Source organism: Capricornis sumatraensis, chromosome 1 (genome assembly GCF_032405125.1).
Source record: "Capricornis sumatraensis isolate serow.1 chromosome 1, serow.2, whole genome shotgun sequence".
NCBI classification, from domain to species: Eukaryota; Metazoa; Chordata; class Mammalia; order Artiodactyla; family Bovidae; genus Capricornis; species Capricornis sumatraensis.
The window spans coordinates 149620188-149633086 of NC_091069.1; the positions used below are offsets into that span (position 1 = coordinate 149620188).

Consider the following 12899-nt stretch of genomic DNA (forward strand, 5'->3'; position numbering starts at 1 on the left):
TACTTCCCACCCGTGCCTCGCTGGGTCTCTGCTGTGGTGTCCTTAAGCTGTTCTCCCAGACCTGGCCTGAGCTACCTCCTCGGTCCAGTTGTCCCCAGTTACTCAGATTCACGATCATCTTTGATAGGGGGAAAAAAATAGAACTTTATTCTTTAAATGAAATCTCTATTTTTCAAATAGTATAGCATGCTGTAAATAAAGGTTTCATTTTGCTCTACTTTGATGTATCAAAGGCCAGTTCTCATTTTAGAAAGTGAAAAAAGCCCTCAGATCAAAAAACAGTCCAACAGTTAGGCTTCAGTTAGTAAGAAGGGACTAAGCAGAGGGTAGCAGAGGACAGAGTGCTTTTTTCTTCAGCAAAGGATTGGGTTTAGACTGCCTGACAGTAACTTCTCTTATTCTGGGCTGAGTTTCTGGGGTAAGGAGAATAGTAAGAAGCATACTGTTTTGAAGTCCCTAGGGTGACTTCACATGCTCAGGCCACTTGCTTTGCCCTTTTTTCGTACTCTTACTTCAGGACCCAGTGGTTTGCTGGGGACATTTGTCTGGAATGCTCTCGGCACAGACTCGCCCTTCACCTTACATGTTCACAGCCTAGCGTGGTTGCAGAGGGCAGGTGCCTCTCACGGCCCCTGGTTTCTGTTCAGAAGTCACTGCTTACTGCTAGTAACACCAGGGGAGGTCACCAGACATTCAGAAAAATCACAAAGGTGGGGAAGTTTGAAAAGTTTAAGCAGTTCTCCTTCTGCTTTCTGGCCAGTCGCTGATTCTTATTCTCTTTATAACTCGTTTCTACTGCTCATGCAATATATTTTGCCCTTTGAGGGGGAATGCAAAAAAGCTACATGGTTTAGGCTTCTACGTTTTTCCTATAAGATACATATTCCTTAACTGAAAAATGAGAAAGTAGGGCACTTTGAAGTTATGGTTTGGAAAAGGAAATGGCAACCCACACCTGTATGCTTGCCTGAAAAATCTCCTGGACAGAGGAGCCTGGCAAGCTGCAGTCCAGGGGGTCTCTAAGAGTCGGACATGACTGGGCAACTAAGCACGAAGCTATAGTTAAGAGGTCAGCATGGGGCAAAGGTTATGTTTGGTATGTCTGTGTTTTTGTGGACTTGCCTTTGGAGCATCTGTGCTCTTAGACAGTTTTCTTTCCCCCTGAGAGTTTGTGCCATGTGATAGGATGGGCAATAGGTATCTGTGTTGGATGGATAAATGGATAATGGAGCTTCTCCATTTGCTTGGCCAGTTATTTCACTGAACTACTGGTAGGATGAATTTCAGTTGAGTTCCGAGCTGCCTCCTGAAGCCTAGGTAGGTTTTCCTAAGCCCAGGGGGATTTCTTGGACTGGAGACCAGGAATCTAGAAGTGATATCCCCTTGGCTTTGGCCTGTGAAATGTGCTAAAACATTTTGGCTAATTGTGACCATGGAGCTGACTGCACGGTGATCCCCAGTGCACTGGAATTACTTCTTTCATTGGAAACCCAGCTTTGTTTACCTTCTTAGGAATGTTGAACACTTCCTTGAAAATCTGCTAAGAGAGGAAACATTTCTCCCCCGTCTCATCAGAGAAAATACTCTTTTTTGAATTTCCTTTACATCTAGACTGGGTAGTTTGTTTATTTTTGGCTACACCTAGCCTTGTTGAATCGTAGTTCTCAAGGATTGAACTTGGGCCACGGCAGTCAACGTGCAGAGTGCTAACCATTGGGGCCACCAGGGAACTCCTGAGACTAGGTTATTTTAGCGTGTAAAGAATGCAGCCATTAGTAAACATTTATTCATATTTTAAAACATCTACCTTTAGCGGTTTTCTCAGATTCTTTATAGGAAGTGATATTAAGGGTAGAGAAATGCCATTGATAAGTCTTCACTTATTTGTAGACTTGACTTCAGTTCAGGCTGGATAATAAACTTTGTTACAATATCCTTGAGCTAAACATTTCCATTAATGTAAATAGGTCATTGTGTACGGTCACACTGCTTATGGGTCTAAAGTCTTCAGGGTGAAAGACTTGGTATTTTATTACTTTGCTTCGTTGTCCACTTTATCCATCCTTGACTCTGGTACATGGGTGAAAGGTGAAGTCGCTCAGTCGTGTCCGAGTCTTTGTGACCCCGTGGACTGTAGCCCACCAGGCTCCTGTGTTCATGGGATTCTCCAGGCAGGAATACTGGAGTGGGTTGCCATTTCCTTCTCCAGGGGATCTTGCCGACCCAGGGATTGAACCCAGGTCTCCCGCATTGGATGCAGACGCTTTAACCTCTGAGCCACCAGGGAAGTCCCCTGGTACATGGGAGTACCTCCTAATTGCTCGATTCTAAAGAGAAATTTGATTATCTTTCTGTGGGGTAGTGCCTTGGATTATTTTCTGCCTAAAACACTGAACAAAGCATTCCAGGGAAACCTTTGGTTTGTTTATCTACTTGCTCAAGCACTCAGAGTTTTCTGCCTAGTCAGTGTGGTTATCAGAAAAAGAAAGTGGTTATAAGAAGACTATTTTTTGCATACACTTTTTCTTCAATATGTTTTGTTTTCAACAGAATGATTATAGATTTACTTTACCTAGAAATGTATTTTCTCATTTAAAATACTATCAACTTTGTGTTTTCAAAGAGTCATCAGTTCAGTTCAGTTGCTCAGTCGTGTCCGACTCTTTGCAATCCCATGAACCGCAGCATGCCAGGCCTCCCTGTCCATTACCAACTTCTGGAGTCCACCCAAACCCATGTCCATTGAGTTGGTGATGCCATCCAACCATCTTATCCTCTGTCAGCCCCTTCTCCTCCCACCTTCAATCTTTCCCAGGATCAGGGTTTTTTCAAATGAGTCAGTTCTTCACATCAGGTGGCCAAAGTACTGGAGTTTCAGCTTCAACATCAGTCCTTCCAATGAATATTTAGGACTGATTTCCTTTAGGATGGACTGGTTGGATCTCCTTGCAGTCCAAGGGACTCTCAAGAGTCTTCTCCAACACCACAGTTCAAAAGCATCAATTCTTCGGTGCTCAGCTTTGTTTATAGTCCAACCCTCACATCCATATACAACTACTGGAAAAACCATAGCCTTGACTATACGGACCTTTGTTGGTAGCAATGTCTCTGCTTTTTAATATGCTGTCTAGGTTGGTCATAACTTTTCTTCCAAGGAGCAAGCGTTTTAATTTCACGGCTGCAGTCACCATCTGCAGTCATTTTGGAGCCCCCCCCCAAAATAAAGTCTGCTGCTGTTTCCCCATCTATTTGCAGTGAAGTAATGGGACCAGATGCCATGATCTTAGTTTTCTGAATGTTGAGCTTTAAGCCAACTTTTTCACTCCTCTTTCACTTTCATCAAGAGGCTCTTTAGTTCTTCACTTTCTGCCATAAGGGTGGTGTCATCTGCATATCTGAGGTTATTGATATTTCTCCTGACATTCTTGATTCCAGCTTGTGCTTCTTCCAGCTCAGCATTTCTCATGATGTATTCTGCATGTAAGTTAAATAAGCAGGGTGACAATATACAGCCCGGACATACTCCTTTTCCTATTTGGAACCAGTCTGTTGTTCCATGTCCAGTTGTAACTGTTGCTTCCTGACCTGCATACAGGTTTGTCAAGAGGCAGGTCAGGTGGTCTGGGATTCCCATCTCTTTCAGAATTTTTCACAGTTTGTGGTGATCCACACAGTCCAAGGCTTTGTCATAGTCAAAGAGTCATACCTGGTATGTTAAATATCTAGGTATTTTTAAACAGCTTAGTTATCAAATTTATGCTTAAGAAAAAAGACTATGTGGAAGTGAAATTTCAATTTTAAAGTATTTCTAGCAGTTTGTAGGGATTCCCTGATAGTTCAGTTGGTAAAGAAACCACTTGCAATGCAGGAGATAACTGTTGCATTCCTGGGTTGGGAAGATACCCTGGAGAAGGGAAAGGCTACCCACTCCAGTATTCTGGCCTCCATGGGGTCGCAAAGAGTTGTTGGTAAGATTATCTTAGTAAACTCCTTTTTTTTAGATTGGAAAAAAAATATATTTGGCTCCAAAATGACATTTAGATCAGTAGTTCTCTGAAAACAGCTTAAATATCTGCTGATAGGGAATGGAAAGACTTGTGGTGCAATTGATTAATAGGATATGTACAGAATTTGAATGAATCAGACTTTTATGCATCAGTATGGATGGATCTCTGAGCCTGGATTGTAGAGTGAAAAAATTCAAATTTCAAAACATTCTGTATTTCGTATGTAAATGTTAAACCATTACTTAAAGCATTATCATATACCACATATGTATGTACATGTATGTGAATAAAAAGTAGGCAAATTCATGATTGTGGTTGGATCCCAGAGAAAAAGAGGAGGGTAGAGAGAGGAACACAAATCTCCATTAAAAAAGAATCCCTGAGAAGATAATGGTTAATGGGTTTGTGAGCATATGGTATATTAACATTTGGACTTCTGTTAATGCTTCTGTAATGAAAAAATTTCATGTAATATTTCCTAGTGAAATAGGTTTCAATCTAGGAATCTTACATTTATCAAAACTCTGGGAATGAGACTGAAGATTTTCCAATACATCCATATTTCACTATGTCATTCTTTGAAAAATGAAAATTGGCATAATGAATCTTGAAGATGAGGAAGGCTTCAAGTTGATCTAGTTCCTGGAAAGATAGAGTAGCTGATGGGTTCAGAATAAATAGACCAGCAGCAGATTATCTCGCCCAACCCTGGCTCGACATCTAGCTTTGAGACACCCTGGACAAGTTAACTTCTCTATGCCTCTCAGTCTCCTCATTTACAAAATTAGAAAAACAGGCCCAACTCAGCACTGTTGTGAGGATTCTGTGAGTCCATGCATGTGGTAGGCATGCAACAAAGATTAGCTCTTACTTTCATGGTCACTTCTGTTAGCAGCAGCCTCAGTCACAAATGCCATTTCCTTTGCTGGGGATGCTTTTCATTTTTACCCTGATTTCATCTGTTTACTCCTCAGACGAGTTCTCTGTGAATTCTCTCAAATTCCTCTGAGGCTCCCTGTCCTCTCCTACCTAGGTGCCTTGTCAGATCACAGTTGTAATTTAATAATTGCTACATAATAATAACACCAAATAGTATTACTTAATAGTAATAACAACTGCTTGTTAATTTCTCCCTCTCTTCCTGGATGGTAAACTGATTTTCTTCTTCGCTACTGTGTCTTTGGTGCCTGGAAGAAGGTCTGGCATTGGGAAATTGTTTTTTGTTTTGCTTTTTAAAATTGATTTTTGGCTGTGCTAGGTCTTCGTTGCTGCGCAGGGTTTTCTGCAGTTGTGGGGAGCGGGGGTTACTCCTCATTGCTTTTCGTGAGCTGCTCACTGAGGTGGCACCTCTTGGTGTGGAGCACAGGCTCCAGGGCCCGTGGGCTTCAGTAGTTGCAGCTCCTGGTCTTTAGAGCACAGGCTCAACAGTTGAGACTCATGGGCTTAGTTGCTCCTCGACGTGGGATCTTTATGGATCAGGGATCCAACCTGTGCCTCCTGCATTGGCAGGCAGATTCTTCACCACTGAAATACCAGGGAAGCCCAGAAATTGGTTATTGCCTAAATCAGCAAAGTTATAGTGAGGTGAAAACTTCCATAGTTAATTTTACCAGGAAATGAATTGACTCCCTTTGCTTAGAGGATTAATTTAGCTTGCATTTGGAAGTAAATCTAGGATTATATGATTTAATAAAAGTATATATCACATGCATGATGGTTTCTTTGTAACAATAATTATAAGATACCCCAAGTTAAGATTAGCATCATATTTGTAATTTGATTTTGGAGGATCCTTTGATGGACGTTAAGCTGGAACATTTCCAGCACTTTAGCCTTAAGATTTGATATATGCTCTTCTGATTGTTTATCCTCAAACTTACTCACTTTTTTCCTTTTAAAAATAGCAAAAGGGGAATTAAACAGGAAATGATGCTTCTCAGGAAGCAGAATAAGCTTACATTCATTCAGAATACACTGATGTAATAAGTAGCTTGAGAAAAAGGGCTTTTGTAAATCAGATGGAATGTTACTTATAACTTTAAAGCAAACTGTAAAACAATAAGCTCTTTGGAAAGGGGACTTACAGAGTAGGAGGAAAGACAGGAAGCTGGTTCCCTCTTAGCTGTGGGCTTATTTATTCTGGGAGAGAAACCTAAGAAGGCTTTAAAATTTGAGGAAGGGCTGTGTGTTCAGATACTAGCATATTTCTCCAGGAAAGACGTCACTTAGGATTTTGAGCTGATTAAAAGCCCAAGTTTCTTAGATAAGGAGAAAGCTAAGCAAAATGTGAGCAAGAAGGAAACTTTCAAAGCATTGAAGGGGTTTTACCACCCAAATGGGGTGGAGGAGAGGTGAAATGTCAGGGCTTGGAAAAGAAGGCAGAGCCCTACATGGGAAAAGAAAACTACAAGTGTCGCCTTGGGAGTCTTCTGTCCGCATACCCTCACCTTTGGAGACACATGATTTTTAATACAGATCACTAGGGAAAAAAGTTTTAGCTGTGTTTTGTCTTATCTTACTTCTCTGTTAACTGTTGTATACGAAAATCATAAGTAACTGCATTTTAAATGCTGAGCATGCATTCATTCATTCACTGGGACACACTTACTTTGCCGAACTTGGAGTAAAATTGTCATTTTTTAATTCTTCTTTTAATGGAAGTAAAAAAAAAGTATTGTTTAAAATTAGGCAAAATTGGTTATTGCTTTAAAGTATCAGCTGGGGGGATATTGGAAGATACCAACCTATAGCTTTATTTATTTGTTTTTTTAAATTTGAAGGTGTGTGCCTGCAAAATTCCACTAATAACTACTTAATATGTAAAATTTATTAATCATCTGCCCCCAAATCAGGGTTGGAGAGTACTTTTGAAGTCATGTTGTTAGAAAACTTTGGGAAATACTAGTTTAAGTAACATTCTAACACTTGTAACCACACTGCATTAACATGGACATCACCTGGGAGCTTGCAAGAAATGCAGAATCTCATGACCCCCTGACCTTCTGATAGGAAGATGCTCAGGTGATGATGATGGACATTAAAGTTTTTTAAGGTGTACTATACAAATCCATCCCAAGCAGTTTTTTAAAACAGAGTATCTTTAGTAACCAGTGACTCATTGTCCAGAAATGAAACCTGTATTATCTTTAGGTAACCTAAGCATGTTCTTCTGTGTCAACTTCAAAGTTGTCCATTCCTTGAATTTTTCATTCACTGGCCTTGGCTTAACCCCACTGGCCTTCAGAACCAGGCTATGTCTCTTTTTCATGAAGGTCATTCAGACTTGAAAATGGCCATCTTGTTTGCCTTCCATGATTTAAGCTTCTCCAGGTGTAACTAAATCCCCATCCTCTAGCTATTCCTGGTATGACATTGTTTGAGGTTTCTTTCTTAACCTTCCAGCTTCAGATTTTTGATCACTTCTTGACTTTAGCATATAGTAACTATTATAGGTTGAAGACAATAGAAACCCAGGAGTTGTGCTTTCTATACATTTAGGGAGAATGATCCTGAGGTGCAAGTTTATCATTATCCGCAATTTCCATAGGTTCAAAATTCTGTCTCATGGTGGAGACTTCTATTATCATGGAATTAGAATAGAATAGAATGGTGGTTGTTTAGTTGCTAAGTTGTGTCTGACTCTTGCAAACCATGGACAGTAGCCTGCCAGTCTCCTTTATCCATGGGATTTTCCAGGCAAGAGTACTGGAGGCAAGAGATCCAGGGGATCTTTCCGACCCAGGGATTAAACCCTAGTCTCCTGCACTGCAGGCATATTCTTTACCAACTGAGCTTACTAGGGAATTCCCTAATAGAATAGAATAGAAGTCTTCTATTATAATTGCCACTAAAGATCACCACTTTGCCTTTGTTCTAATTTCTAAATTCACAAACTGCTTAGCACTTCACAAGTGAAATGTATATTGAAATATATGAAAATAACCATTTTCTGTTTCTCCATAAATTTTGAACTTTAGAGAAAAAAAAATCCCATGCAGTCCACAACTCAGCATATCAACTGATTCCTTTTTTCTCTGTCTTGCAGTCGTGTCACCACACATACATCTCACGTATGGAAATGTACTCAGCTTTTTAAAACTTTCTTTATTTGGTAGACTCTAAATATTTTTCATGTTACTCTATGATTTTCATAATTAAGTATAATCATTTTCTTATTGTAGGAATTAGAGTCATAAATGAGTTCTGAAATAAATATTTGCCCTATTTTTAGTGGTTTTGTTTTTGATATTTGTTTCCTAAGAGTTTTTATTAAAAAAAAAACAAACACTTTCTACTAACACAAGAAATACAGAACATGCAGGGTTTTATGTTTTATTTGTTTCTGTATCAGAGTTTTTAGTCTTGTGTAAGAAAAATGGTAGCAGGAGCAATTTGAGATTTTTTTTTTTCTTCCAAAGTTTTTTGGAGAAAGTAGCCTACCACCCATTGTTAAAGCAGTTGCAGTTGTCACTAATTTCCCACCCTTCCTTCTGGATAGTTTTGTTCTTGATCTCTGCTCATTCTCCTGTCTCCCTCCCTCCCCTTGCTCTTCAGAGAGTTTTCCAGCAGCTCCTTCTCTCACCTCTGCACTGAACAATAAAGCTGTGTGTATGTGTAGAGAGGAGCTGAAAAAGGAGACAGACGGTTCTTTCATTACTAGGTTGCTTTGGATTAATTGAGTTGGATCTGTTATTTTTTTCAAGGAGACTGAGCTGAATCCCGTGGATAACCAGTCGTGAGCTACAGCCATGTAGTACATGCAGGCAGTTTTGCTGCTGGATTTCTTTGTTTTTGGTAATCACGTCATCCTGTGCAGAATTTAGGGAGGGGCCTGTAGTGACTTTACTAAAGTAGTGTTTTCATTAGGACTTTTCTTTTTAATGGCTTAAGATTTTTCTTGGGTTGCTGAGCCATCCTTGTAAGCATGTTGAATTTGTGTTTTGTTTCAGCACTTGGAAGTGAAGAAGCAGCACAACCTCTTATCTTGGATAATTTCTAGTGGACAAGGTAGCAGCAGCCTCCTGAGCCTCCGGCGCCCTTACCGCATTCTACACCCTCAAGAACAGAGAGGACCTCTGGGAAACAGATTCCTAAAAGTGTAGGTGAGCAAAAGCACCAGGACTGTCATCTCAGACTTCTTAGATGTTTGAACACTTGAAATGTTCTGACACAATTCTTATACAGTTTAAGCTGACTTTATTGGTGTATAATTGCTTTACAATGTTGTATTAGTTTCTGCTTTAATAACAAAGTGATCCAACCACATGTCTACATATATCCTGCTTTTTTTGAACCTCCCTCTCACCAGACTCTCCATTCTACCCCACCCTCCATCCCACCCCTCCAGGTCAGCACTGAGCACCAAGCTGAGCTCCCTGTGCTTTACAACAGTTTCATGCTGGCTGGTGACTTTAAAATACCCTCTCCTTCTCTGTATATAGCTACCTGTTAATTTATCTCTTACTAGTTTAACATGCAGCCAGAGGGCCTTTGAAACTATGTTATTATGTAACCAATGACTCTTTCAGTTCAGTTCCGTCCAGTCGCTCAGTCGTGTCTGACCCTTTGCGACTCCATGGACTCCATGGACTGTAGCATTCCAGCCCTCCCTGTCCATCACCACCTCCTGGAGTTTACTCAGACTCCTGTCCATTGAGTCGGGGATGCCATCCAACCATCTCATCCTGATATCCCCTTCTCCTCCCGGCTTCAATCTTTCCCAGCATCAAGGTCTTTTCAAATGAGTCAGTTCTCTAGCATATCCCAAAGTTGAGCTATGAAAGCTTTAGTTATTATTTTTATTCTCAATCTTAATGGCCTTCTTTGGGACTGTTCTAAACCAACATCAAAGTGAAAGAGTAAGTAAACTGAAGTTACAACTAGAACATTACGTGCATCACAAGTGCTGTTCACCAGCTGTGTTAGAATGAACTCTAGTTCCCTCTCTGCCTTTATGCTACAATTAATAATATTCATTGAAGTATTTTAATATAGTTTGTAGGCATATTCTCCTTACATTCCCAGAATCGCATGTACAAATATACACCAATTTATAAATTTATTCTGAGAAAGCTCTGGAGCTCAAATGTCTACTAGGAGTTAGCTCTATGTTTTACCCATGAATCCATCATCTTTCTGATACGTTGAGATTTGTCAGAGAACTATTATTCATCTAGCAAATTTGTCATCACTTTGTTTACAAACCATTTTGTGAAGGACGCTTATTGACTGACAGCATTGTGCTTTATGGGTGCTGGGGAGTTTGGGCATTTACAGTGGTTTGGGGATTTAGTCCTTGGGAATCTCTTGAGATCTTCATTGTTCACACCAGAATTATGAGTGTATTCAAAGCCTATCCCTTATGTCCCAAGCCACTGGGCTTGCAGAACTCTTGAGCATCATGAACATAGGCTGGAGGTAGGGCTGGGTCTTCAGTTTCTTACTGCCCGAATATTTATGTTTGGCTACATTGGGTCTTCATTGCTGCATTCGGGCTTTCTGTAGTTACACTGAGCGGGGGCTACTCTCTAGGTTTCTCATTGCAACGGCTTCTCTAGAGCACAAAGTCTCAGCAGTTGTGTCTCATGGGCTTAGTAACCTCAAAGCATGTGGAGTCTTCCTGGAGCAGGGATCAAACCTGTGTCCCCTGCACTGGCAGTGATTCTTAACCACTGGACCAGCAGGAAAGTCCCAGAAGCATCTTAACTGAATGAAATCTGGGCTTGAAAGGTCTTCCCTTGTGGCTCAGTGGTAAAGAATCCATCTGCAGTGCAGGAGACATGGGTTCAATCACTGAGTCAGGAAGATCCCCTGGAAAAGGAAATGGCAACACACTCCAGTATTCTTGTCTGGAGAATTCATGGACAGAGGAGCCTGGCGGGCTACAGTCCAAGGGGTCTCAAGAGTTGGACACTACTTAGCAACTAAACCACCACTGCTGGGCTGTAATCATCTTGGTGATTTGTGGAACTGCCTTTCCTGTCTATCTATATATCTCCTTCCATCAAGAAGATGGAAATATTTTGAGTCTTTATAGCCTAACAGTGAAGAGCAGAGGTTCTGGTGTGTGCCTGGGTTCAAACTCCAGCACTGCCACTTGCCGCTTGAGCATCTGTAGGCACATTATAACTTCTCTGTGCTTTAGTGTCTTCATCTGTATGATAGGGATGGCCTTTCTTAAGGGGTGGTTTTGAGGATTAAGTGAGTTATATACCCAAAGCATTTAGTTTTATTGCCCTCTGTTGCATTGTTTCTTCTTCTTTCTCCATTCCCAGTCTAGGGCTGACAGATATTCAGCTCTTCATTCTTACCTTATTAGGATGAAGGTGTTATTGACCCCAGCATTTGCTTCTGAGCCTCGAACATAGTATTTGAATCCTCAACATTGTAATGGATCCAAATCAGAGTGTAAGATGAAAACTATTTTCCAAGTCAGATTATTTGTAAAGCTCTTGATTTCGTTTCTTGCTTCAAGACATAAATTTGATATGCTGATTACAAATCTAGGTTGTTTGGTTTTACTAGGGCTCGGAGCAGTTTTATTATGAAAAGCATAAAATGGTATGGCTTCTATAGCCAGAAATATGGCCTGAGTTTTGCTAATGAATTACTATTATCTTAAATCCATTTTTATTTTGTAAGCAGATGAGTAAGGCTTTCTCATACAGATACTTTGAAATGTTTAAATGGATGTAGAAATAATAGCTAGCATACAGTAATGGAATCTTAATTTTTTTTTTTTTTTTTTGGCTTTTGTTGTACAGTGTCATGAGGTCTGTAGTATATTTACAAGGATGCTATGAAGTTAGCTTTTTAGAGACATCTTGGTGTATGGACAGCTGATACTTTATTACTTTATAAAGTAATATTTTTAGTTTAAATAATTATATAAATAATTATTTTTTAAATTTAAATTTATTTATTTTAATTAGAAGCTAATTACTTTACAATATTGTATTGGTTTTGCCATACATCAACATGAATCTGCCACGGGGGTACACGTGTTCCCAATCCTGAATCCAGCTCCCACATCCCTCCCCATACCATCCCTCTGGGTCATCCCACTGCACCAGCCCAAAGCATCCTGTATCCTGCATCGAACCTAGACTGGCAATTCGATTCTTATATGATATTATACATGTTTCAATGCCATTCTCCCAAATCATCCCACCCTTTCCCTCTCCCACAGAGTCCAAAAGACTGTTCTATACATCTGTGTCTCTTTGCTGTCTCACATACAGGGTTATCATTACCATCTTTCTTAATTCCATATATATCCGTTAGTATACTGTATTGGTGTTTTTCTTTCTGGGTTACTTCACTCTGTATAATCGGCTCCAGTTTCATCCACCTCATTAGAACTGATTCAAATGAATTCTTTTTAATGGCTGAGTAATACTCCATTGTGTATATGTACCACAGCTTTCTTATCCATTCATCTGCTGATGGACATCTAGGTTGCTTCCATGTCCTGGCTATTATAAACAGTGCTGCAATGAACATAGGGGTATACATGTCTCTTTCAATTCTGGTTTCCTCTGTGTGTACGCCCAGCAGTGGGATTGCTGGTTCATAAGGCAGTTCTATTTCCAGTTTTTAAAGGAATCTCCACACTGTTCTCCATAGTGGCTGTCCTAGTTTGCATCCCCACCAACAATGTAAGAGGGTTCCCTTTTCCCCACACCCTCTCCAGCATTTATTGCTTGTAGACTTTTGGATCACAGCCATTCTGACTGGCATGAAATGGTACTTCATTGTGGTTTTGATTTGCATTTCTCTGATAATAAGTGATGTTGAGCATCTTTTCATGTGTTTGTTAGCCATCTGTATGTCTTCTTTGGAGAAATGTCTATTTAGTTCTTTGGTCCATTTGTTGATTGGGTTGTTTATTTT

At 40.1% G+C, this 12899-nt stretch overlaps 1 protein-coding gene across 5 annotated transcripts in view; it reads left to right on the forward strand.

Annotated features, from left to right (window-relative positions):
- The window catches only part of ST3GAL6 (ST3 beta-galactoside alpha-2,3-sialyltransferase 6), a 125550-nt gene that overhangs the window by 49233 nt on the left and 63418 nt on the right, over positions 1-12899 (forward strand). For 4 of the 5 annotated variants that reach the window (XM_068973850.1, XM_068973841.1, XM_068973882.1 and 1 more), the window contains exon 2: positions 8957-9109. The gene's annotated coding sequence lies outside the window, so the exon portion shown is untranslated. The remainder of the gene's footprint in view (positions 1-8956; positions 9110-12899) is intronic. The other variant, XM_068973865.1, reaches the window with a different exon arrangement.